The sequence below is a fragment of the Heterodontus francisci genome, chromosome 33 (assembly GCF_036365525.1).
Source record: "Heterodontus francisci isolate sHetFra1 chromosome 33, sHetFra1.hap1, whole genome shotgun sequence".
In the NCBI taxonomy this organism is placed as follows: Eukaryota; Metazoa; Chordata; class Chondrichthyes; order Heterodontiformes; family Heterodontidae; genus Heterodontus; species Heterodontus francisci.
Window position 1 is genome coordinate 24,716,569 of NC_090403.1, and position 25,174 is coordinate 24,741,742.

The 25,174-nt window shown below is 43.7% G+C and overlaps 1 protein-coding gene across 3 annotated transcripts in view; it reads left to right on the top strand.

Moving 5' to 3' along the window:
- Positions 1 to 2,874: 2,874 nt before the first annotated feature.
- The window catches only part of map3k14a (mitogen-activated protein kinase kinase kinase 14a), a 56,340-nt gene continuing 34,040 nt past the window's right edge, over positions 2,875 to 25,174 (top strand). For all 3 annotated transcript variants that reach the window (XM_068013184.1, XM_068013183.1, XM_068013185.1), the window contains exon 1: positions 2,875 to 2,984. The gene's annotated coding sequence lies outside the window, so the exon portion shown is untranslated. The remainder of the gene's footprint in view (positions 2,985 to 25,174) is intronic.

Genomic DNA, 25,174 nt, shown 5'->3' on the forward strand with positions numbered 1-25,174 from the left:
TTTCTTGAGGCTGATGGTTAGGCCAAATTCATTGCAGGCAGCCGCAATCCTGTCGATGAGTCTTTGCAGACACTCTTCAGTGTGAGATGTTAATGCAGCATCGTCAGCAAAGAGGAGTTCCCTGTTGAGGACTTTCCGTACTTTGGTCTTCGCTCTTAGACGGGCAAGGTTGAACAACCTGCCACCAGATCTTGTGTGGAGGAAAATTCCTTCTTCTGAAGACTTGAACGCATGTGAGAGCAGCAGGGAGAAGAAGATCCCAAACAGCGTAGGTGCGAGAACACAGCCCTGTTTCACGCCACTCAGGATAGGAAAGGGGTCTGATGAGGCGCCGCTATGCAGAATTGTGTCTTTCATATTGTCATGGAATGAGGTGATGATACTTAGTAGCTTTGGTGGACATCCGATCGTTGCTGGTAGTCTGAAGAGACCACGTCTGCTGACGAGGTCAAAGGCTTTGGTGAGATCAATGAAAGCAACGTAGAGGGGCATCTGTTGTTCACGGCATTTCTCCTGTAGCTGGCGAAGGGAGAACAGCAGGTCAATGGTGGCTCTCTCTGCTCGAAAGCCACACTGTGCCTCAGGGTTAACAAACAACTCTTTATTATTTACAGTTACTATATACGTTCTCAGAAGCCACCTAAGCTAGCATCCTTTGTGCTGCTATAACTTTTTCTTCTCAAGCCTATCCCATATGACTGTTACATCTTTGCTTGTACAGTGGGAGGGGTTTCTTTCAATTTCTTTGCTATTAATCATTTACATCCTTATACCACAGATACCATATCAAGCAATTCGTCAGAAAGCAAATAACCATTAGAATAAGAGCAAGTTTCACTTATATAGCACCATCAACATGAAGAATGTCCCAAAGCACTTCACAGGTAGGTGCAAGGAGAATTGGTGTAAAGTCAGTAAGGGAGAGGTTAGGAGGGGTGACTGAAGGCTTAGCTCAAGAAATAGGTTTTGAGTAGGTTTTTACAGAAGGAAAGGGAGACAGAGAGGGAATTCCACAGAGTAAGAGCTAGGCACTGAAAGTTCTGTCACGAGTGATGCAACGTAGGGAGAGTGGAGGCAAAAAAGCCCAGAGGCAGAAGAATTGAAGGATCTGGTGGGAATATAGCGTGAGAGGAAATTGCAGAGATATGTGGAGTGAGGGATAGGAGTGGAAGCCATGGATGGATAGATCAATGAGTATGAGAATGTTAAGTTTATTACATTGGGGATAGGGAGCAAATGTTGGTCAACTAAGATAAGGGACAAGAGTACCCCGGCAAGCACGAACCTTGAGATTCTAGGGTACTCGCATCTTGGATTGATGACACCCCACACAACATCTAGTTGGCTCTCCTGGTGGGGAACTGTGAGTCAGGCTAACAACCTGTCCACGTAAACAGGGGCTTCATTACAGAAACAACCCAGAGCACAATCTGTTAGATGGAAAGCAGTGTACGAAATGGGTTGCATTATGTGCTGCCAGACACAGAAGAGCAAATGTAGACTGCATGGGTGGTGGGAAAGAACTATAGGGTACAGACAGTTGAGGTTTGTATTTGTTGGAGTTCATGGAAGGTGGAAGAATGGAGGCTGGCAAAGAGATTACTAGGGTAACTGAATTTTGAGATGATGAAGCGATGTATGAGGGTTTCAGTGGTGATGGGGCTGGAGTAGAGGCGGAGGTAGGAAATGTTGCAATGGTGAAAGTAAACAGTCTTTGTGGTGCAGAGGATTTTGGGGTTTGAATCTAAGCTGTAAGGTTGAATATGATATGAAGGTTTCCAGTGGTCTGTTTGAAGCAGTGGCCGAGGAGGAAGAAATCATTGGCAAGTGAATGGAGTTTGAGACAGGAGCCGAAGACAATAGCTTTGACCTTCCTGACATTGAATTGATAATTATGTCATCATAAAGTTGCTTCACAGATACAGGAATATTTATTTGAATCAAATTAATTTCATTGCTTACTTTAACAGCTAGGTTTTATGAAGCGTTAACTAGCTTCTGCATTTCTAGACAATAGACAAGTTCATAAATAATTCTGACCATCCTATTGTATCCAAGAATTTCATAGTCAGCATTAAGTCAGATAATAGTCTGCTGAAAGACAGGAGCTACATCATGTAATAGGCAGTGAATGATTTTGTTGCTATGATGTCAGAGACTTGAACATAAAATTTAGGCTAACGCTCCAGTAACCTTACTGAGGGAGTGCTGCACTGTCTGAGGTGCCGTTTTCCAGATGAGACATTAAACTGAAGCCCTGTCCGTCTTCGTAGGTGAATTTAAAAAAAATTGACGGCCACTATTTCAAAAAGCAGGGGACTTTTCCCTGTGTACTGACCAATATTTATTTCTCAACTAACACCTAAAACAGATGACCTGGTCATTACCTAGTTTCTGTTTGTGGGATCTTGCTGTGCACAAATGGATGATCATGTTTCCTATATTCCAACTGGTGTCTACATTTCGAAAGTAATGCATTGGCTGTAAAGTGCTTTGGAACCGTCTGAGGTCCCAGAAGGTGCTATCTAAATGCAAGTTCTTCAGTTTTGTTAAGGTTGAGTGCAGATAATGGGTCTTTGCGAAATCAATTACAATGCTGTTGCTGCCGGCAGAGGGAGCGAACAGAAAGGAAATTCACTTCAATCACAATCATTATTAAAACGCAAGCAACAAGAAACCAAATGCTATGTTATTGTCATAAATTGGTGTTCGTATGAAGAGAAACTCAGAAATCTTCATACAAGAGTGACATTTTGAAGTGTGTGTAGTGTGTAGTGTGTGTCACTGTTGGCTTTTGTGGGCTGATGCTGTGAGATGTATTTTTAGCCCCAATAAAAGGCTCAGTTTCAGTTTTGTATTGAGTAGGCTCGAAGCTGCTGCCGCGGGTGGAAGTGTCACTGATTCTTACCATTTGATTTGGGTCAAAAGAGAGGAAAAGTAGAGATCATCAGCTTGTCTGGGTCTCACCTTCTCCGGGATCCCAGGTGAGTGTAGGGATGGAGCCTTTGGTGGGAATGGTTATTTTATTATTGATTTGGGAAAGGGTCTTGTTTCATTTTTGGTGAGTTTGAAAGGATGTGATAGATAAAATGGCTGCTTTGGTTTAAAAAGAGGAAGTTTGTTTATCGGCATCGTGGACATTTTATGATATTTTTCTAATGGTCCAGGTCTCTTCATCTAGTTTTAGTGCAGTATCTAGTTTGGTTTCATGGTCAATGTTGGTACCAACATTTCCTACTTTCAGCAACCAGCTCAGTAGCATTGATGCATTCATTATTTTCTCAGACATTTGAAGAACTCTTTAGTTCCATAATTGAATCTTGCTAAATGTGCAACAATGCTTTAAATTGTCGTGTTTTAGCTAGGAATATCTGGAGAGTTTGAACCATAGGTTACTTACACCTGTTAAAGTAGATTACTAGAGGTAGTTGTAGTGGAAACCTCGGAATTGTTTTGCAACCAGCATTTGTTTATATATTTTGAATGGTTGCAGTCTAGTTTTGAAGTAGATTTCTCTTTTAGGGTGCCACTTGGAGTATACCCAACAGCTGTTTGCACCTACCCTCAGAATCTAGCACATGCGGTTGTGGGGTGGGGTGGTGCTGGCGGACGGATGGTGGCAGTTGGACAGTTGATTTGGCTGGGGAGCTGTTCTGCATATGTAGTTATATTTCAACTGCCATTTTATCGTATTCAGAAAAAATAATCAAAATGTATGCAACAAGCTCAATTTAGTGCAATAAAACTCCATGTAGGCCTAATAATAAGTGTATTAATGATCTATAACTTTAAACACAACAAAGTACCAACTATGGATGCGTACAACTATGGTGTGCAGTTATACAAATAATTGGTTTATTTGGTATATGTACAATTGTTCATATCAGGTGGATTTGTGCCACCACTTTTGCAATGATGCAAAGAAATTTTGGGTGCACAGTGGTACATAGCTTAGAAAACATCTGAGCATGCTGGTGCCTTGTGTGAGACTCCTGCAGGTGACCATATTTAGCTAGTTTAATTTCCCAGTTTGTTTGTGATGGAAATCCAGCCATAGAGATTGTAGAATTTAAAAACAATTCCTTGCTACACTTTGAGTAGGGTCCAATAAATAAGTTGAACGGATGATAAAGGCCCCTGGCCCAAAAATACCAGATGAATGCTCAAGCCTCCCTCAACCTCTCATTAGATAATTGTATCCTTGAGAATATGAGATTGGCATGACACTTGTCCCAAATATTGGCCAAATTAGTTCCTCCAATCAACTGTTTAAGCTTTCCAAGGAAATGCTTGAAGCTCTGTGGATTTATTACTCTGCGTTTGTCTTAGTAGACTTTATGGGTCAATGGCCTGAAGTTGCATACAGTCCTTTGACTGTAGTTTGAATGTTGCTTCATTGGATGGTCAAAACTTATTAGATCTGTGACTCCTGATCAGCCACTCATGGGAAGAAATTGTTGCAAGAATCTGATTGAATGTTTGAACTGCTAAGCTCATTATGGATTGGCAACTCAACATCCCCAGGTTGAATTAAGGTTCTTGGGTCAATACTCAAGATTTGCCCAGCCAAATTCTAAAGGCTTCCTTGACTGCTGGCTCAAGACATCCTCCCAATCATCACTCAAATTACTCCAAGCAACTGTGTGAGCCTTCCAGCATAACATTTAATGTTATCACATCATTACATATTATTCCTATTTGCAGCATAAATTTGTGAGGTTGCTCATGATTTCAATTCACAGGCCAATAAACTGCTTCTAAGGCTACTGCTCTTTTATAAGCCAGTCTGATTAAACAGTAGGAAAAGGAGTAGGCCATTCAGCCATTTAATTAGAGCATGGCTAATCTGTAGCTTAAATCCATTTACCCACCTTTGATCCATATTCCTTGACATCCTCACCAAATAAATATCTGTCAATCTCAGTCTTGAAAATTTCAATTGACCCAGCATCCACAGCCTTCTGGGGGGAGAGAATTCCACATTTCCACTATCCTTTGTGTGAAAAAGTCCTTCCTGATTGCACACCAAATGGCGAAGCTCTAGTTTCTGATTGTACCCCCTTATTCTGCACTTGCCCACCAGAAACAATAACTTCTCTGTATTCTATCAAATTCTTTTATAATTTTACACAACTGAATTAGATCACTGCTCAACCTTTGAAACTCAAAGGACTACAAGCAAGTTCAAATCTTTAAACCCTGGTATAATTTTAGTTAATTTGCACTATACCCCTTCCAAGACCAATGCTACATATCCTTCCTAGGTGTGGTGCCCAGATGAAGCCTAACCAAGGTTCTGTACAGTTGAAGCATAACTTCCTCTCCTTTGCATTCCAGCTCTCTTGAGGTAAAGGCCAACTCATCATCAGCCTTTTTGAATATTTTTTGTACCTGTACATCGGCTTATAATTTTTTTTTTACCTGAACACCCAAATCCCTTTCTGCTCCTCAATTTCTAGTCTCTTGCTGTTTAGAAAATACTCTGCATTGCCTTCTTAGATCCAAAGTAGATAACCTCACACTTTCCTACATTGAACTCCATCTCTCACAGTTTTGTCCAATGCCTTAATCTGTCGTAAGCCCTTTTGCAACTTGCTTTTTCCATTTAAACAGCATACTGTTCTTCCTAACTTAGTGTCATCTGCAAACATGGATGCAGAACTCTCTATTCCTTCATCCACGTCATTGATATAGAGAGTGAAAAACTGAGACCCTGATACAGATCCCTGAGGAATACCACTTGTTACGTTCTGCCAAACCAGCGGAATATGTATCGTTTTATTTCTGACTCTGGTTCTGCATTCAATTCTACAGCTTAATCCCACTCTATTTCAGTGGGTGTCATTATTTTGAGACAGTTATTTATGTAAAATAAACAGCAAAACTGAATTTGATAAAGAAATATTTTCAGTTGGTTTTCTCAGTCTGCTTCTCTGATTTCTCTTAAATATTCAAGAAGGTTAATGACCATAGAGAAACAATATTGGCTAAATTTATGTTGGGTTCTTATTCAAGTCCTAGATTATTCAGCCAGACTTTTGCTGTTCTTTTACCATTGTTAACATTTTAGAATTAGATCACAGTAAGGGTATAAGTTAGTTGTATGTTACACTGAGTTAAGCAGATCTTTTCCTTAACCTGCCGACACAGTGGCGCAGTGGTTAGCACCGTAGCCTCACAGCTCCAGCGACCCGGGTTCAATTCTGGGTACTGCCTGTGTGGAGTTTGCAAGTTCTCCCTGTGTCTGCGTGGGTTTCCTCCGGGTGCTCCGGTTTCCTCCCACATGCCAAAGACTTGCAGGTTGATAGGTAAATTGGCCATTATAAATTGCCCCTAGTATAGGTAGGTGGTAGGGAAATATAGGGACAGGTGGGGATGTGGTAGGAATATGGAATTAGTGTAGGATTAGTATAAATGGGTGGTTGATGGTCAGCACAGACTCGGTGGGCCGAAGGGCCTGTTTCAGTGCTGTATCTCTAAACTAAACTAAACCTCTGTGAAGTCCTCTGGGATGCTTTTTCCTGTATTAAAGGCACTATATAAATGCAAGGTGTTTGTTTACATCCATCGCCAATGTGTAGAATGGACCTTTGGGTACAACAGTGGAGGTGAAATCATGTGAAGTGGAGGCTGTGAGCTGTTTCTGGATGGATGGGTTAGACTGGGCAGAATGACCTTCCTCATCTGTATCTACACAGGCATTTTAAAAAGCAGACATTTATAAAGTTATAGCTTTTGAATCAAAAGATTCTAAGTTATCTTTAAGCGATGAAACCATTTTGGTTTTAGTGTTTTGATGGCAAATCTACATATTCTATGCACCATTTTACATTTTTGCTGGTGATATTTCACAATATAATTTTAAACATTGTTATGTGGTAAAAAATGTAGGCATTAATTTATTCATAAAATTCAAATTCAATGTACATTCAGAAGAGTATCTTTCTGAATATACTGAATTTTTTGGTTTGTGATTGTGCTTTTTTCTGACCAGTCTCTGACACAAGCCTGGGAATGGATCAGTCTGGGGGTGAAGGAGAGCAGAGCAATCACAGACCTAGTAGGGTTGCCAACTCTGTTTGGATGTATTTCTGGAGGTTTCATTGCACTTGCCCCACCCAGTCAAGCATCCTTTTTCCCCATCGCCAATAATTTTTTAACTCATAAACAAAGGTGATCAAAGAAAATGAAAAAAAGACAACTTAAAAAAAAACTGCCAATGATGTTTCTCCTGCGTGTTGCTCACAGCAGTATCCTGGAGATTAATCTTAACTTCCTGGGAACTCCAGAATAATCCTGGAGGGTTGGCAACCCAAAGTCCCAGTCTTCTCAGCCCCTCTGCTTTCAATATAGGGTCTTCGGTAGAGCCTTTCCACTTGCAGATAATTTAAAAAGATTTAATTCTAATTGACTGTTAATGAGGCAATCATTGATGACCGTACCACCAGTGAAGGCAGGCACCCTTTATTTGCATTAAAATCCCACAGCTGTGTGGTTAGGTACAAGATGGTTGTAAGAACTCTTAAGCTGCATTGACACGACAACTACAAAACCTGTGGCGTGATCTGGAATCAGGGCAGTCTCTGAATCCGGAATTACACTGTAACAAGTGTAAGTGCAGCTCAAATACAGTGTACATGTAGCGTTACAGGATGTTCAACTTCTGTTAGTCTGCAGTTCATAGGGATCTATAGTCATTTCAAAAGCAGCTGTTGCTTCAGTTGTTGCTTTAAAAGTTTGAATTTGAATCACACTTGGGAATTTTTAAAAGCAGTACAACTGTGTTGATAGGTTTAGATTTCAAGACAGAGATTTGATGAATTTAGCCTTCCTTTACCAAACACAGAAAAAAATGCCAAAGTGTTTATTCTGACTTGTTTACGAGTACACACAGCTAATTTCTTTACATTCTCAAAGTCAGGAGAAAACATTTTTTTTTAAGGATGTTTATTCTCGACTAAACATCTTTTCTCCCTGATATATTACAGCTTTGGCAAAGCAGAACACACTGGCCTTGGTCTGATGTGTGGCTAAGAGATATGACGGGCAGCATTATTTCACGGATGATACTAACAGCGCACTTCACCCTTCCTTGGAATATTGCTGGTTTATGGTGCCTGGTCTGATAGTTTTCCAATATCTGGTCAAAGTCAGCTTCTCAGGAAGTAACAGAATAAATTAATGACCAGTGTCTTATTATGGTAAATGTTTGGGGCCTGCGTACATCTGGTCATATATGTGGGTGTTCCGTACATTCCTGGAGGGCGGAAGGACTAAGATTACACCATGTAATCTTGCTAAGATGAGTAATTTTTTAAATGCACTCGGAAAGAGAATAGGAAGAGAGTAATTACAATAATCACATTGTGGGGTTCACATACAACCACAAGAGCCAAAGCTTGAGCAGTTTATCATCTAAATCCCAAGTTTCTGCTGAACTTTTAAGTGTGTTGAGGTGCCAGCATCAGCAACTAGACTGAACAGGGATTCAAGTCAACCCAAGAAAACTTCTTCAGCCAAGAAACTCAATGAGCTGAATTTTACCAGCCCTCCAATGGCGGGGATCGTGGCAGGGGGGCCAGGAGAATTCATCCAGGAGAGGCCCACCTCGATCCCTGATGCTGAGAAGGCCCCGCCGCATTTTAACAGCGGCGGTGAGGCCTTGGTGCGGCCCCACCCCACCACATGGTGGCGGAGCCTTCGCTTGCGTAATAAAATTAATGCAAATAAATGTTAAAGACTTAGCTGGAGCAGGGAGACGTCCCACACTGATATTCCAGCCTTGATGTCTCGCATCTTCGGTACCCTGTTTGGGGATCTGAGGTGAGACATTGGTGTGGAGGGAGAGAAGAGTGAAATTTTCAGGGTGGGGTGGGGGGTTGGAGTGGGGAAAACACTTTGTATTGGCCGAGGGGATGGTGGGAAGAACTTGAAGGGCAAAAGTAACAAGGTTGGGGGGGAAGGTTCGGGTTGGGAATAGAGTTTATTTTGGTTCGATAGGCCCAAAAACAAACATTGGTGGGGGGGTGGTGGTGGGGGGGGCGCGGTTGGGAAAGGGCCTCCAGCTTTTATTTCGTTTTTCTAAAGACCATGTGAAATACTGATCCTTTAAAAATTCAAATTTCTTCTAAGGGCTTGAAGCCCTTTAAAAATGGCACCGGCGCAGTGGCACCAGACGCCATTGCCGGGGACCGAGCAGCCGCCCCCAGTGACGTCAGTGGGGGGGGGGGGCCGTTCTGCTCCCTCCATTTCAACGAGCCCCTGCGTGAAATATCGCGGGGGCTCAGAGGCGGCCACTCCGCGCTGGTGGACCGTTGACTTCAAAGCGCCATTTGTGGCGCGCTACTAACATTCAGGCCAAAGAGACAGTTAGCAAAATAGTGGCTACATCAAGGCCTGCATGTAAAGATGAACGAAAAGATAAGCAGATTCTTGGCTGTTAACCAAGGTCCACTTCCCCCTGACCTCACAAAAGTAATGAAACTACTTACTGTAAATTTACAGTACACAAACATCCTGCCCCTGCAACATTTTGACGGGGTTGAGACGTTAGAGTGATAGTTGCATAGCGCTGATTGCTCATTTTGTATATGCTTGTGAACTATATGTAGGACACCAAAAAAGGAGCAGCCTCTCTATAAATGACTGATACCATTTTATATTACTGTCTATTCTGTGTCTGGAACTTGAGAATCATTGGTATCTCGGAGCGTGTTTAACTGTAATCTAAACTGGTTATTTCACAGAATCACACATTAGCTGTCCCAGTTTAACTGTTTAAGGACTGGCTCAGGCATTTCTACCAGATTAGAGTAGATTCTGTGTTTATTCTTAAAAGAAAAAGATGTAAAAACTATTGCATGGTCATTGCATCATGAATGTACTCAAAAAGAATGCATGGGGAATTGCAGGATAAACTGGTTTAGGCACTGGCCTTTCAACTCATAGCCATGTGTTGCAATCCAGCCCAGATTGATGTGGTGAAAGAGAGGTATCTATGTGAAATCAATTTGAGGAAGGTTCAAACCAGATCCTATTAGGCATGAAGCTACAACACAAAATTGGCCCTAAATCTGCAAGAATTGACAATATTACTTAGACAGTTTGTGTGGAGAAATATCATATTGATGGAAAGGTGTGCCTGAAGCAGATTGGTGTAAGGTAGAGGGAGCTTCATTCTCCATTTAGTTGTTCTCTGCCTGAACTGACCATGCTTTATGCATACTCTGGACACCTCAATGTGTCCCACCTCACTAACATCTCTCACCCTGATATGTATAGAAAGTAGCATGCTGCTGATTTTGCGACACATAGTGACCAAAACAGTCCTGCAATATGCTTTTATATCCTTCTGTAATACTATTTTATAATCAGAATTAGTTTTGTGCATTTGACAATGCCACATCTGAGGGATGGGAGAAGATCTTGAGGGATGGGAGAAGATCTATAGGGAGGGGAGGGACAAGTCAGTATGGTAATTGGGGTAAGACTGGGCAGAGTAATGATGGAGAAAGAAGTGGAAAGTATTAAAATATGGTGGGATGAGAGAGAGACTGGACCAAGCTAAAGTGAGTGGGAAATCAAAAGAGAAAATACACAGTTATAAAAGTGAAAGATAAGACTAACTTTTCTAATCAGTTTCAGATTTTGAGATGAGTTGCATTTTCCATCTTTGTTTCAGATTTATGGCACGTGCAGGTTTTTAAAAAAAATAATTTTATTTTTACAATGGATTGTATTGGAAAGGAGAATAGGGAGGAAAAGGAGACCAAAGAAACAGGAAAAGTAGATAAGGATTGGATTAGGACAAATAGCCCTCAGCATCAGTGGATTAGACTATTTTTTATGCTGAGTGAGGACATTTAAAAGTAGTTTTAAAGTGGCTTGTGACATAGATTTAAATTATTTTACTTGCAATGATTATGATATTCCAGTTACTGTACTAAACTTGGGGACCTCACACACATTGCTCATGGGCGGCACAGTGGCACAGTGGTTAGCACCGCAGCCTCACAGCTCCAGCGACCCGGGTTCAATTCTGGGTACTGCCTGTGTGGAGTTTGCAAGTTCTCCCTGTGTCTGCGTGGGTTTTCTCCGGGTGCTCCGGTTTCCTCCCACAAGCCAAAAGACTTGCAGGTTGGTAGGTAAATTGGCCATTATAAATTGCCCCTAGTATAAGTAGGTGATAGGGACAGGTGGGGATGTGGTAGGAATATGGGATTAGTGTAGGATTAGTATTAATGGGTGGTTGATGGTCGGCACAGACTCGGTGGGCCGAAGGGCCTGTTTCAGTGCTGTATCTCTAAACTAAAAAAAAAGGTTGAGGAGGAGATTGCACGGTGTGGCTGGGTTTGTCAAGTGTTTGAGAAGCCAGGATATAGTGATTGGTAGTAGCGTCAAGGCTTTAGGAGAGGGCGGCTGTCAGTTAATATTTGGTATGCACCAATGGCAGGGCTGGGCACGCAGGGCAGATTGATTTATAAAAGAAAGAAAATGAAGTAAGTTGAGCCTGGGAATTGAACACAGTTGGGAGTGGAGTGGAATGTAGGTTCTTTAAACTGAGGCCGCAGGTTACAGAAGCCCAGGAGCATCTTCATCACCGTGGTGTTACAAGTTTGTACAAAAGCTTTCTCTGCACTTTTACTTCTGAGAATATATCGTATTCATTGCTTGTCTCACAGTGTGAGTCAGGTTGTATGGGAGGGGAGCAGGGTGATGGGGGCAGTAATGCCAATGGGGGTGGGGGAGAAAAAATTGTTTGGAGGGAAAATTGAAATCAATAGAAATGTTTTGCATGATTGCTACAACAGAGGATGTGACCAGTTGGAAGCAGAACATGAACAAACAGGCTCAATAGTAGCGACTTAAACAAGAGAGTTTCTTATAAAATGAAGAAGTTTTATTACATCTAAAGATTTGAAGTTTAACTTGTTGCTTAATCAATGCAAATTAACCTACCTTTCAACAACGGCCATCCCACACCAATATCTCGGCCGGCTGCCAGAAGGCCCGCGGAACACTGTTGGGGAGGGGGGGAAGGAGTGAAGGGCGGAGGGGCTAGCAGGGAAAAGTGTTACGATTGGCTGAAGGGATGTTGGGAAGAGATTGAAGGGCAAAATAAAGTTTGGGGGTGAAAGGTCGGGAGCAGCAAAAAGGTTTTTTTTGGGGGGGGAGGGAAATATCTTGATTGGTCATTGGGGTGTGGTGAAAGAGGGGCTTCGATCTTTAATTCCAAGTGCAGTACTCTTTAAAAAATTTAAATTAGCTGTCAGGACTTGAAGCCCTTTAGAAATGGCAGTGGCGCCGGATGCCTTTGCCTCTATGTCATTGGTGGCGGGCGCTCTGACCCCTCTATGTTAATGAGCCACTGTGCGAAATATCATGGATGTGCTGCCTTCTGTTCAAGATTATTATTGCAATTTAATCTGCAGTGGATTAGTGGGAAACCACACTGCTTTGATAATTAACAGTCTTTAACAGCCAAATCACTATGTTAGTAATTTAATTTCAGCAAATGGAATACTGTCCCTTAAAGGGCATACCACCTCTTTAAAGAACACTGCCCTTTGTAAAAATACTGTCCCTTCAAATGCAATTATAAAATAACAGGGTACATTGTGCTTTTTGAAAACTCTATTCTTTCCAGTAATCTGATGTCTCCACATCAGAATATCAAGATTATATTCCTGTAAATTTGTCCCTGCATTGATGCTCATCCTATGCAGTTCTTTAACTCTGTGACATCACACGCCCACTGCTATGTGTTATGAGTTGCTTCCTAAGCTGTGTAGTCAGCTCATACTAATGTGATAATGGTCACCTTACACAAAAGGGCAAAAAAAGCTTCTTACAAAAAAAAGGGAAAATTAATTTACTCTACATAATCCCACATAGTCCAGCAACGCACCACGGATGTGTGTAGTTAGAGGAGGTGGAGAAACAGAGGGTCAACCCAGGGCTTGGTATATGTCACACTTGTGGCTCTAACAATATTGCCTTTACAGTACAGGCCATAGTGTTTGACTGCACATGTCTGGGTTTTCCTTGGCTGCTCATTTTTTTTCACACATATTTGATTTCACCTCTTAAAAACATCCCACGTTTGCAATAATTTTTTCAAAAATAACTTTTCTTTTCCATGCCTTACCTTAATTGCGACTGTTGAAAATGAAGCCATTTTCTGTGGTCAGACACATCCCTCTTACATTACTGTAAACCTAATCCTCCCTCTAATAAGGTGCAATCAGTTTGGAGACGACTCTTATTTTTGTCCTCGTACATGGTTATACACTCAAAAAGCTTTGGTCCTGTTTTATTCTTTGACTGAACTGCTCTGCAGTAAGTTGGTTTAAATACAAAGCACCTAGCTATCCCTAAATCTGTATCAACCTGTTACAAAAGCAAAATATTGCAGATGCTAGAAATCTGAAACACAAATTGAAATTGCTGGAAATACTCAGCAGGTCAAACAGCATCTGCGGACAGAAAAAAACAGAGCTCATGGCCAGAATTTTATGCCACCCCAGCGAGCCGGACGGGGGCAGGGAGGATGGCGTAAAATGAAGCGGGCAGCTCCAGGAGGCCTTCCCGACCCGCTCCCACTTCCGCCCCACTTTAAGTTGCCAATTCATGGCTACTTCAGGGCCTTCACCTGCCTATGTGAAGATTTTACCCATGACAAGAGGGTGTCCTGGAGCCGGGAAAGGCCGCCCAGTGAATGCTGGCGGCCTCTCAGCGTCCTGGGGGTGGGCCCTGACAAACGGGTACAGGATGCCTGATTGAGGGCCACCCTGCTTCCCAACCACTCCCAGGACCTAAGATGCCCCCCTTCTCCCCCCCTCCCCCCCACCCCAAATGACCACCCTTGCCTTGCTGGGCCCGACCGATTAACCCTGGCGAGGCAAACCAAACTTACCTACACTCCTAGCTCCATGTTCTCGGCTGGGCTGCAATCCCAGCAGTGGCCACCGCTCCCGTTGGCACTGCTAGGACTAAGAGCTGCTGGTCCAATGATTGGCCGGCAGCTCAATTAGGCGGGACTTCCTCCCTCCAGTGGGTGGAAGTCCCGCCTCGGATCACTTAAAGCCTGGGGATCCGTAAAATGGGGGACAGATCCCTCGGCTAGGCGGAAGCGGGTTCGCCACCAACTTTTACGTTGGTGGCCAGCTCCTGTCTACCCAACGTAAAATCCAACCTGACGGTTTAAATCTGTGACCTTTCATCAACCTGTTACGTTGCTTTTCATGTAAGTTCTTAATGCCTCCTTGCAAAGTCTTCCATTGACTCATCACAGAAAACAAAATGATAGAAAGACGCCTTTCACGACCTCAGGACATTCCACTGTGCTTTAATTAAGTACATTTGAAGTGCAGTAACTGTTGTAATGCAGAGAAAATGAGAGCCAATTTGGGTGCAGCAAGGTCCCACAAACAGTATGTGATAAATAACCAGAAAATTTGTTTTACTGATGTTGGCTGAGGGATAAATATTTACCATCCACTTTTACATCCACTTGAAAGGGCAGATGGGGCCTCGTTTAAGCTTTCATCTGAAAGATGGCACCGCTGAAAACAGATAAAAGCCCAGGTCAAATTGGAGAAAGAAATCTCAAATAGAAATGCCACTTCAAAAGATATCAGAAAGTGGGCCTTCCCGACTAGCTCAGTGGATGAGTGCACTTGCAGCGAGGGAGCACAATTTTCCAACTAGGCAAAAATAACCTACAGCTGGTCTGAAGACAGATGTGACCCTTCTGTTAAGTCTAATGTGTTAATTTTATGGGGTCAGGAAAAGCAGGAGTGCTCCTCCTGGCCTCAGAAGGAAAGTCACAGCCTTGTCTGTCCCCGACTCCCACACAACACCCTCTCTTCCCTGAAATCCTCCCAAAAACCACCTCTCTGCCATTTACCTAGAGTTGCATGAGCTTCACCTGCGAGCATCTGCTCTGTACCCCACTCCGACCAGTTCTGGGCAAGTGGACCGGTGGCACTTAAATAAAGCCCAGCCGTTAAAATTGGCGTGGCCTCCTGCTGACACTGCTGGTTGGGACATCATCTCACCGGAGCAGTTCCCCATCGTAAACTCACTCCATGTTAAAATCTGCCCCAAAGTGAATTTACCCTGAAGGGCATCAGTGATGCTGTCTGTGTAGATAAGGGTATCTAGTGATGAAGGTGTACAGCTGCCGGCAGTGACGTGCACAGAATGACGATAACCAAATAAGAAGTGCATGACATACATGACAAAGTTAATATTGTGTCAGTGGCAAATTTGCGGGTAACCCCATTTATTTTGTGTGCCAATAACCACCACTGAAAATCATATCTAACATTATTTCAGGAGTGACAATTCCCCAGTACCTCTGAAAAAAAAGCAGAATGACTGGCAGTGATTGCATTGCCTACTCACAACACAGCATTTCTGCTTTGATTATTTATGTAACCAGGTTCCTGTCCCAGTTTAGGGGCCCTTGTGGAACAGGAGGGAGCTGCAACTTTGAGGACTGTTTCTTGCAAGTCAAGCACCTGTCAAAAGCATGCAGGAGATTAGGACCAGTTCTGCCACCATGTGACAGTGACCATGCAAAGTGCAGTCACCTCAGGGCACACCAGCTAAGTGCTTTATAGCACCCATTTACTGTGCTTTTTATTTATTACTTTATTCTTTTATTATGTTTAGATAGATTAACCCTCCAGGAAGGTTTATAGCTCAGGGGGACAGTGAACAAAGCAGTGACAAACAATGGTTTGTTTATTTTATACATAGCACTCAACTTGAAAGAATTTTTCTCTAGTGATAATGAGAGAGATATACTCAGTAATGTTGTAGCTGCCAAATACATGAGAGCTGTGGTCATTGCTTTTCCTATTAGTAACTTTATTTTAAAGCAGAAATTTTAAATATCTTTCAATTAACCAAATAATGTTTGACAGTTTCATTTCTGTATCTTTACATTTAAGCTTTGTCTCTTGTCTAACTTTACAATTATCGAACCTGTGCATTTCCCCTCAGCCCCCCATATTGTTAGCCCTGGTGTCAGTTGTGGCTCACAGGTAGTTTACTTGCCTCTAAGTCAGAAGGTTGTTCACAAAATCTAGACTGATGCTGTCAGGGAAGCTGCCTTTTGGATAAGAGGTTAAACGGAGGTACTGGCTGTCCTTTCAGGTGGATTATTATTTTTGAAGAAGAGCAGGGGTGTTATCTCTGGTGATCTGGCCAGTGTTTATCCCTCAATCAAAGGCATAAAAAACAGATTACTGGTCATTATCACATTGCTGCTTGTGGGAGCTTGCTGTGCACAAATTGTCTTCCACGTTTCCTGCATTACAACAGTGATTATACATCATACATTCAACACACCATTAACATATTGTTTGCCTTTGCTCCGTGACCTTTTGGTCAGCTATGTGGCCTGGTCCAATCTGCACCTTCTCCTTTGTTATCTCTTGCCCAACCCCCACCTCACTTGTTTATAATCTGTGACTTTTCTAATATTTGTCAGTTCCGAAGTAGGGTCACTGACCCGAAACGTTAACTCTGCTTCTCTTTCCACAGATGCTGCCAGACCTGCTGAGTGAATCCAGCATTTCTTGTTTTTGTTTCAGATTTCCAGCATCCGCAGTATTTTGCTTTTATCATAAAGTACCTCATTGGCTATAAACTGTTTTGGACGTTCTGAGGTCATGAAAGGCACTATATAAATGCAAGTCTTTCTGTTGTGGCGTACGCTTAACCTCTGTGTTCATCATTTCCAGGATATGTTTGGAACCCTTCCAGGTTTGTTGGAGCAAACCCAACTTCCTTGATGTCTTAGATGCATACCTGCATTTCAGGTTAAGGTTGCTTAGAGTGATACTCGCCCATGTGTTTCATTTCCAGGCCAGGTCATTAACCTGTACACCCCTAGGATGGATGAGAATGCTTCTCCTCCTTGCAGTGTTGACTGGCTCAGTTACCAGAAAGAAAGAACTGGCATTTACTTAGTGCCATTTTTGACCTCCGGCTGTCCCAAAGAGCCATCTTAAAAGCGACAAGGTTTTTCATGAAGCTTTGTGCTGATGAAGAAGGGAAATGTTCACTGATGTTTCAGTATAATTGCATTGTATTTTATCAAATATATTACAGAAGGTCCTCTCATCTCTCAGCCTGACTTCCCTTCCTGTATGTTTGCTACAATGGGAAACCAGTGCAATTTGCATTGTTTTCAACACAGAGTCATCAATGCTAAGCTCTCCTACCAGTTAAACTGTATTGTGATACAGTCGAAATCTACACATACTGCAATGAGGCAGAAGCACTTCATGTTACAGAAATGATAGGCCCAACACCATCAACAAGACTGCTGAAGAGACTAAAATGGTAAGGATAGTAAGACCAAGCATAAAGGTAATGTATGCCAATAAAACAAGAGACAATTTCTCCGTCTCTGATGCATCTGCTCTGATGATACAACCTTCCACGACAGTGCTTCTGACATGTCTTCCTTTTTCCTCAACCGAGGATTCCCCTCCACTGTGGTTAACAGGACCCTCAACCATGTCCAGCCCATTTCCTGAACCTCTACCCTCACCTGTTCCCCTCCCTCCCAGAACTGAGACAGGGTTCCCCTTGTCCTCACTTTCCACCCCACCAGCCTCCACATGCAAAGGAAAATGGGATTAGAATAGTCCGGTGCTTGATGGCTGGCAAGCCAAAGGGCCTGTTTCTGTGCTGTAGAACTCTATAACTGTATGACTCTATGATCATCCTCCACCATTTTCGCCACGTCCGGTGTGATGCCACTACCAAACGCATCTTCCCCTCCCCTCCCCTGTCAGCATTCCAAAGGGATTGTTCCCTCCGCAACACCCTGGTTCACTCCTCCATTACCCCCGACACCTTGTTCCCTTCCCACAGCACCTTCCCCTGCAATCGCAGGAGGTGTAATACCTGCTGTTTTACCTCCTCTCTCCTCACTATCCAAGGCCCCAAACACTCCTTTCAGGTGAAGCAGCGATTTACTTGTACTTCTTTCAATTTAGTATACTGTTTTCGCTGCTCACAATGTGGTCTCCTCTACATTGGGGAAACCAAACGCAGATTGGGTGACTGCTTTGCAGAACACCTCCGCTCAGTCCGAAAGCATGTACCCGAGCTTCTGGTTGCTTGCCATTTCAACACCGCCCTCATGCTCTCATGCCCACATCTCTGTCCTGGGTTTGCTGCAGTGTTCCAGTGAACATCAACGCCAGCTCATTTACCAATTAGACACACTACAGCCTGCTGGACTGAACATTGAATTCAATAATTTCAGAACATGATGGGGTCCCCCTTTTTATTTTTAGTTCTTTTTTCCTTTTTCTTTGTTTTAGTTTGTTTCATCATTCTTTTTTTTTAACCACTTTTTTCATGTTTGTGTTTTGGGCCAGGGCTGTTCATTTTTCGGTTAATTAACACCCTCTCTGCACTAACGCTTTGTCTTTCAGCACACCATTAACATACCGTTTGCCTTTGCTCCATGACCTTCTGGTCAGTTATTGTCTGTGACCCTGTCCTATTAAAACCTTCCCTTTTGTGATCTCTTGCCTCAACCCCGCTTTATTCCTTAAAACCTATTACATTTCTAACCTTTGCCAGTTCTGATGAAAGGTCGCTGACCTGAATCGTTAACTCTGCTTCTCTATCCACTAATGCTGCCAGACCTGCTGAGTATTTCCAGCATTTCCTGTTTTTATTTCAGATTTCCAGCATCTGCAGTATTTAGCTTTTATTATATTATACAAGAGACAATTGTGAAGGTACTTGCTCAGGGTGAAAACATTAATTTCAGGACTGTACATTGAGTTTCTAGCTAGTTGGGTGGGGCAGGCAAATGCCATATGTTTTGCAGATTGAAAGTGAGCTTTGACTGTATTGGTTTACTAATGGAGATATAAACTGTATTTTGAATTGTAAACTTTTTATCAGTGGTGTGATTCTCCTTCAGTGCTGATGTGCCCCCTCTCTATAGAAGTTTCCAAAACATGCTGGAAATACTCAGTAGGTTTGGCAGCATCAGTGGAGAGAGAAACAGAGTTAACGTTTCAGGTTGATGACGTTTCATCAGAACATGTAGATGTTAGAGATGTAACAATTTATAGCAAGTAGATAGCAGGGAAAAGAGGTGGTCATGGAACAAGCAGAGAAACTAAAGATGGATCCAGACGCAGTGTAAAATCTGTAAATGGTTACAACTGATTAGCAGAGGGGGATAGAAGTTAACAGCTGCTTATTGTAACCACTGCTCTTGTAGTTGGTTCATGCCAACTCAGCACCCTTTAATAGTAGACTCCGAAAGTACCAGGAAGCAAAGTGCATATTGACTGTAAGAGCAGCTGTCACAGCAACTAGCTGGTAACTTCCTTTGATGCTGTGCAGTTGGGGGAGAAAGAGAGAGAGGGGCACAGAGAGAGGCAGGGTGTTGGAACTGATTCAAAGTGCCGGCGAGCAGATGATCCCTGTAACCACTCGCAATTTTTGCCATAGAAACAGAAATGCTGGAAATACTCAGCAGGTCTGGCAGCATCTGTGGAGAGAGACGTTTCAGCTCAGTGACCTTTCATCAGATTCTTTCATCAGTTCTGATGAAAGGTCACTGACCTGAAATGTTAACTCTGCTTCTCTCTCCACAGATGCTGCCTGACCTGCTGAGTATTTCCAGCACTTTCTGTTTTTATTTCAGATTTCCAGCATCCACAGTATTTTGCTTTTTATTTTGCAATTTTTGCCAGTTCCCTAGCAAGTGCCACTTAATTTTCACTGTGCTAAATCACTTGACCTCGTCATGCCTCCCTCCATTTTGTTTCCAGGTCAGGCCAATGTGCTGCATGGGAAATGTAACCATACTCCCAGTGGATGGGGAGCTATAATGGCAGCTTGCCCAGGCTGTTCACCTACAAACTAGTATCCTCAATTTTACAGTGGTATAAGTAATTCCATAACGTGGCTGGGGAAAGAGGCTTCTTGCGGCTGACGTCCCCTTTACCTGTGGCCCTCAGCATGCTGCAGTGTCAGTTGCTTTTAGCTTCTATCCTGCCCTTTGGGCGGGGTGGGGGGGGTGGTTGCGTAAAATGGAGTGGGAGGCTCAGGAGAACCTTCCTGACCCACTCCCGCCGCCATTATGCACGGGGCGGCAGTGGCGAGAAACAGCCTGCCCGCCCCAGGCCAATCAAGGCCCTTAAGTGGCCAGTTAACGCCCGCTGCCACGGGGATTTTACCCTCGGCCAGTCGGATGGTTCAGGCCTGAGAAAAGCCGCCCTCAATGCCCCAACCATCCCCAACGCACAGCACGCCCCCTGTCCCACCAGTTGATCCCCCACCTTGCCTCACCGGGGCCTGACCGATTGCCCCCGGCGAGGCCCCAAAAACCCACCTTCGAATCGGGGCCATCCTTCCTCTTCTTGTGGAAGCTGGGTTGCAGTCCCAGTAGAGGCCACCGATCCCATTGGCACTGCTGGGACTAAGAGCTGCCAGTTTGCTGATTGGCTGGCAGCTCCATTAGGCGGGACATCCTGCCTCACTGAGGCAGGAAGTCCTGCCTAAGCCCAATTAAGGGCCTGTGGACTGTAAAATCTGGACTGGATCCCAAGGCCCAGCAGGAGCAGGATCACCACCGACTTTTCAGTCAGCGGACGGCTCCCGTCCACCAAGGGAAAAATTCCAGTCATGGTTGCAATGGATTCCAGAAATAAAGAAAGAACAAAAACACATGCATTTGAAGCACATCTTTTGTACCTCCGGCATCCCCAAGTTCTTCATAGCCAATGAATTACTTTTGAAGTATAGCCACTGTTATAATGTAGTAAGTAAAGGAAACTCAGACAAGTAGCCTGTGTCTCAGTTAATAAAAAGAGAAAATGCTGGAAATACTCAGCAGGTCTGGCAGCATCTGTGGAGAGAGAAACAGGGACTGGCATTTTAACCAGGCAACGGAGGTCTCCACTTCCGTCAAAAGCGCGGCCAAGAACCCCGCGTTGCCTCTTCTGTGGAAGGCCCGCTGAAACAAGTGCCAATTAGGCACTTAATTGGACAGTGGCGGGCCTTCCATGGGACACCGGTGATGAAAGTCCCACCCTCTGAGAGCTGCCAGCCAATCAGAGGCGGGCAGCTGTTTAACTGTGCAGGCAGTGGCTGCTGCCAGTGGAACACCCAAAGCCTAGGAGCAGCGATGGACCCAGGCCACAGGTAGGTCAGAGTGGGAGGGGTCCTGTGGGGGAGGGGGGTGTAGTGGGGTTGGCAGCAAGGGCAGGAGTTGGCTCTCAGCGGGCCCCCCACTCTTCCCAATGCCAGGTCCCTCATTCAGGCACTAAGTGCCTTTTTACAAGCGACCCCTCCCTGCTCCCCCCCCCCCCCCCTCACCCCCCACCAGAGGTTGCAAGCAGCCCGCACAGTTTTTCTTGCCGGCTTCCTGTGCAGTGACAGGCCCGCCTACCGCTAGGCTAATTCTGTCGGCGGTAGCATGAGGCCCTTAATTGGGCACTAATTTCCCACTTAAGAGCCTCAATTGGCGGCAGGATGGGAAAGCCGTTTCCAGGCCTTCCCGCCCTGGATATAATTTTGGCGGCGGTGGGAAGGTGACGCGGTTCCTCCCACCACCATCCCAACCAATTTCGTGCTCTCCCCACCTCCAAACCCACCGCGGGGGTGAGCCTAAAATTCTCCCTGGGGTTAGTGTTCAGTAGCGTTGGCCAGTAAAGGCAGGACAATCTGAGATTCTTATATATGTGATATAAAGGCTGTGCATTATTGTCTGAACAGGATGGAGTTCAGGAAAAGGAGCTAAAAATCTGGTAACTGTGTTATTGCACAAGATATGGTTAGATAAAAGGACAGATTTGCTTCCCTTCCTATGGGGCACTGGGCAGGCTCAGCATGGTGGAGCATCCCATTTAACATGGCTCACCTAGGCCTGCCCTATGGGAAGGCCATGTATCGAAAAATGAGTCAAGCGGACAGATACAGGCCTGGCCACTGGCTTCTGCGCCTTTATACTGGTGTTGGAGAATATCAACCAGAAAGCTTTCAGGCTCCAAAGTTCACCCAATTCTGCAAAACAAGAAAATTGTCCACCTACCTTCTGGACTTGTTGCCTGTACTAGGCTGCTCTTTCTGGGCCTCTGAGCATCCATTAACTTCAATGGAAGTAAAAATCAGGAGAGATGTAAAACAACTGCGGGCCTATTATTACCTATTTTACACCATTGCACAAAGTCAGGATCTACTCCAGGGTTGTCTCTATATAATGTGCCAACATTTATTGCCCATCCTTAATTACCCTTGATAAGCTGGTGGTGACTGTACCACCTTAGTGACGATTGAATTGCTTACAAGGCCGTTTCAGAGGGCAGTTAAGAGTCAACTACATTGCTTTGAATCTGGAATCACAAGTAGGTCAGACCATGTAAGGACGGCAGATTTCCTTTACAAGAGGACATTAGTGAACCAGTTGGGTTCTTATGACAATCCAGAAGTTACATAGTCACCATTACTGAAGCTAGCTATTAATTCCAGATTTATTTAATTAACTCAATTTAAAATTCCCAGCTGATGTAGTGGGATATGAACTCACGTTTCTAATGTTTGTTTAGTGTGCGTAAAAGGATAGATGCTGATTCTGCCATCTGGAGTTGGAAAATAAAATTAGTGTCAAGCCCAAAACAGTAATGCTCTGTCTGCTCAGATGTAGTGTTGAATTTCTCTTTTTGCACTTTCTGAAGGGGTGCCTGTCGGGGAGAGTAAAGTACACAGGGGTGGAAATCATACTACAGTTATATAACACACTGGTTAGACCTTACTGGAGTACTGCATTCAGTCTGGGCACTGCACCTCGGGAAGGATATATTGACCTTGGAAGGAGTGCAGCACACATTCACCAGAATTATACCAGGGCAAAATAGGGTTAACTTATGAGGACAGCTACATAAACTAGGCTGATATTCCCTTGACTACAGAAGATTAAGGGCGATCGAACTGAGGTGTTTAAGATGATTATAGTAGTTGATTGGGTAGATGGAGAAAATTTATTTCCTCTGGTGGGCGAGTCTAGAATAAGGGACTATAACATTAAAATTACAGCGTTGGAGGGGGGGGTGGGTGGGGGGGGGGGTGGGTGGTGATGTCAGAAAGCACTTCTTCATGCAAATGAAATCTGGAACACTCTGTTTAAAAAAAAAACTGTTGAGGCTGGGTCCATTGAAAATTTCAAAACGAAGATTGATTGATTTTATTTCGATAAAGGATATGGAACTGAGGTGGGTAAACAGAGCAGCCATGATGTAATTGAATGAGGGAACAAGCTCGTGGGGCTGAATGGCCTCGTCCTGTTCCTATGTCTTGCTGACAGCCATCACTCCAACATGTCTTCCACATTAGAGGCTGGCTACCCGACCCGAACCCCACCTAAACTGACTACATATGTCGGGTTTGGGTCGGGTCTGTATTCTGCGTCGGGCTGGACTGTACTGTTTTGTTTCGTATTGTTTTCGTTTTAATCTTACGATAATTTTCTGTTTCAATAATATGTTTGTAATGGTCGGGTCGGGCATTTAAAAAAATTAAAGGACTCTGGTTCAGGTTGGCTGTTGTCGGGTAGGGCCTGGGTCGGGTTTTAATTTTATACCCGAGCCAGGCTTTATTCCACATTGCTGCTTTCTGAATGTACGTTTATACAATGTTAAGGAGGAACTGTATGATGAAAAATTCTACTGCAGACCCAGGGGAGCTCTGTGCTTTGGTATCTCGCAGTGGTAAATACCATATCAAAGTTGCTGTTCTTTTAACGAAAACAAACAGTTTTGGTTTCACTCTATATGGAATGGGTATAGGCTATCAACAAAAGTCACCCATGTGGAAATCTGGGTTCATGGTATAAAGGAAGACACTCCAGTGCAGCATTGAGGGAGTGCTGCACAGTTCGGCATGCCGTCTTACCGATGAGACGATAAATCGAGGCCCTGTCTGCCTTCTTAGCTGGATGTAAAAAATTCCCAAGGCGCTATTTTGAAGAAGAGCAGGGGAGTTCTGCCAGTGTCCTGGCCAATTTTAACCATCAGATTATCTGGTCATTGTCACATTTGCTATCTGTATATAAATTGTCAGCCACGTTTTCTGTACAGTGCAATGGGAACTACACTTCAAAAATACTTAAGTGGCTTTGGGATGCTCCGAGGTTGTGAAAAGTGCTGCATCAATGCAAGTCCACCACTTTCCTTTTTTCAGGGCAGAAGTTCAGTTTTAATTACGTCAGACATGGGTGATGATAACAAGCCTACCATAGCCCCTTGTAGTTTAGTCTCTTATTGGTGAAAAATTGCCTTTTATAATATGTCAGAATTGGACTGCCATTAAATCTGCTTTGGTTGAAATGTGTTCATAATGGTTGCCTGTCAGAGCCATCAAAGTCTTTCTCAAACCTCCAGTTTTTATTTTTGCTGCCAAAGAGGAAACTATATTTTCAGCAATTAGTAGACTAGACTAGCAAACATTCCTGGTGAGTTCTGTTTAAATAAACCCGATTTTCAGACAGTTACATATAAACATATTGTGCAGCATCCAGGTTTCGAATGGCTCTGATTTCCTGTCTCTGAGTGCCTAGGATTGCTTCCCCAACTTTGGCCTCTTAAGAATCATCTGTATTCTATCACCAGCAGCAGGACATGGATTGTACACTCCCATTGCTACACACATCAGGCTCAGGAGGCCTTGTAGCACTTTGCATGATGCAATCTCAGTCTGAAATAACTGCATTTAATTCAGCTACTGCTGTGTTGACTTTACCATGACCCTGTTTATTCAAGGTTGTGTAACAGATAACAGGCACTGTGTGCAGTATAATCACAGTGTATTTTAGCTAAAAAATTATAAAAATTAAACATTAACTATATTCTTTATGACATGAAACTTCTCACCCCCGCCCTGTGTGATTGCAATCCCATTGATAGATCAAACCTTCAAAATCTATGACTTGTTTGATTCAATTCTTATCCGTATTGCTGGTCAAATACAAATGAGATCATTTACTCCCAAACTGCACACATGAACAAACATATATGACCACCGCCCACCATCCGTCACACTGACCCCCTTCCCCACCTGCTCAAAGTGTCTCCTCCCCCACCCATTCACATTGACCCTCCTCCCATCTGCTCACACTGACGCT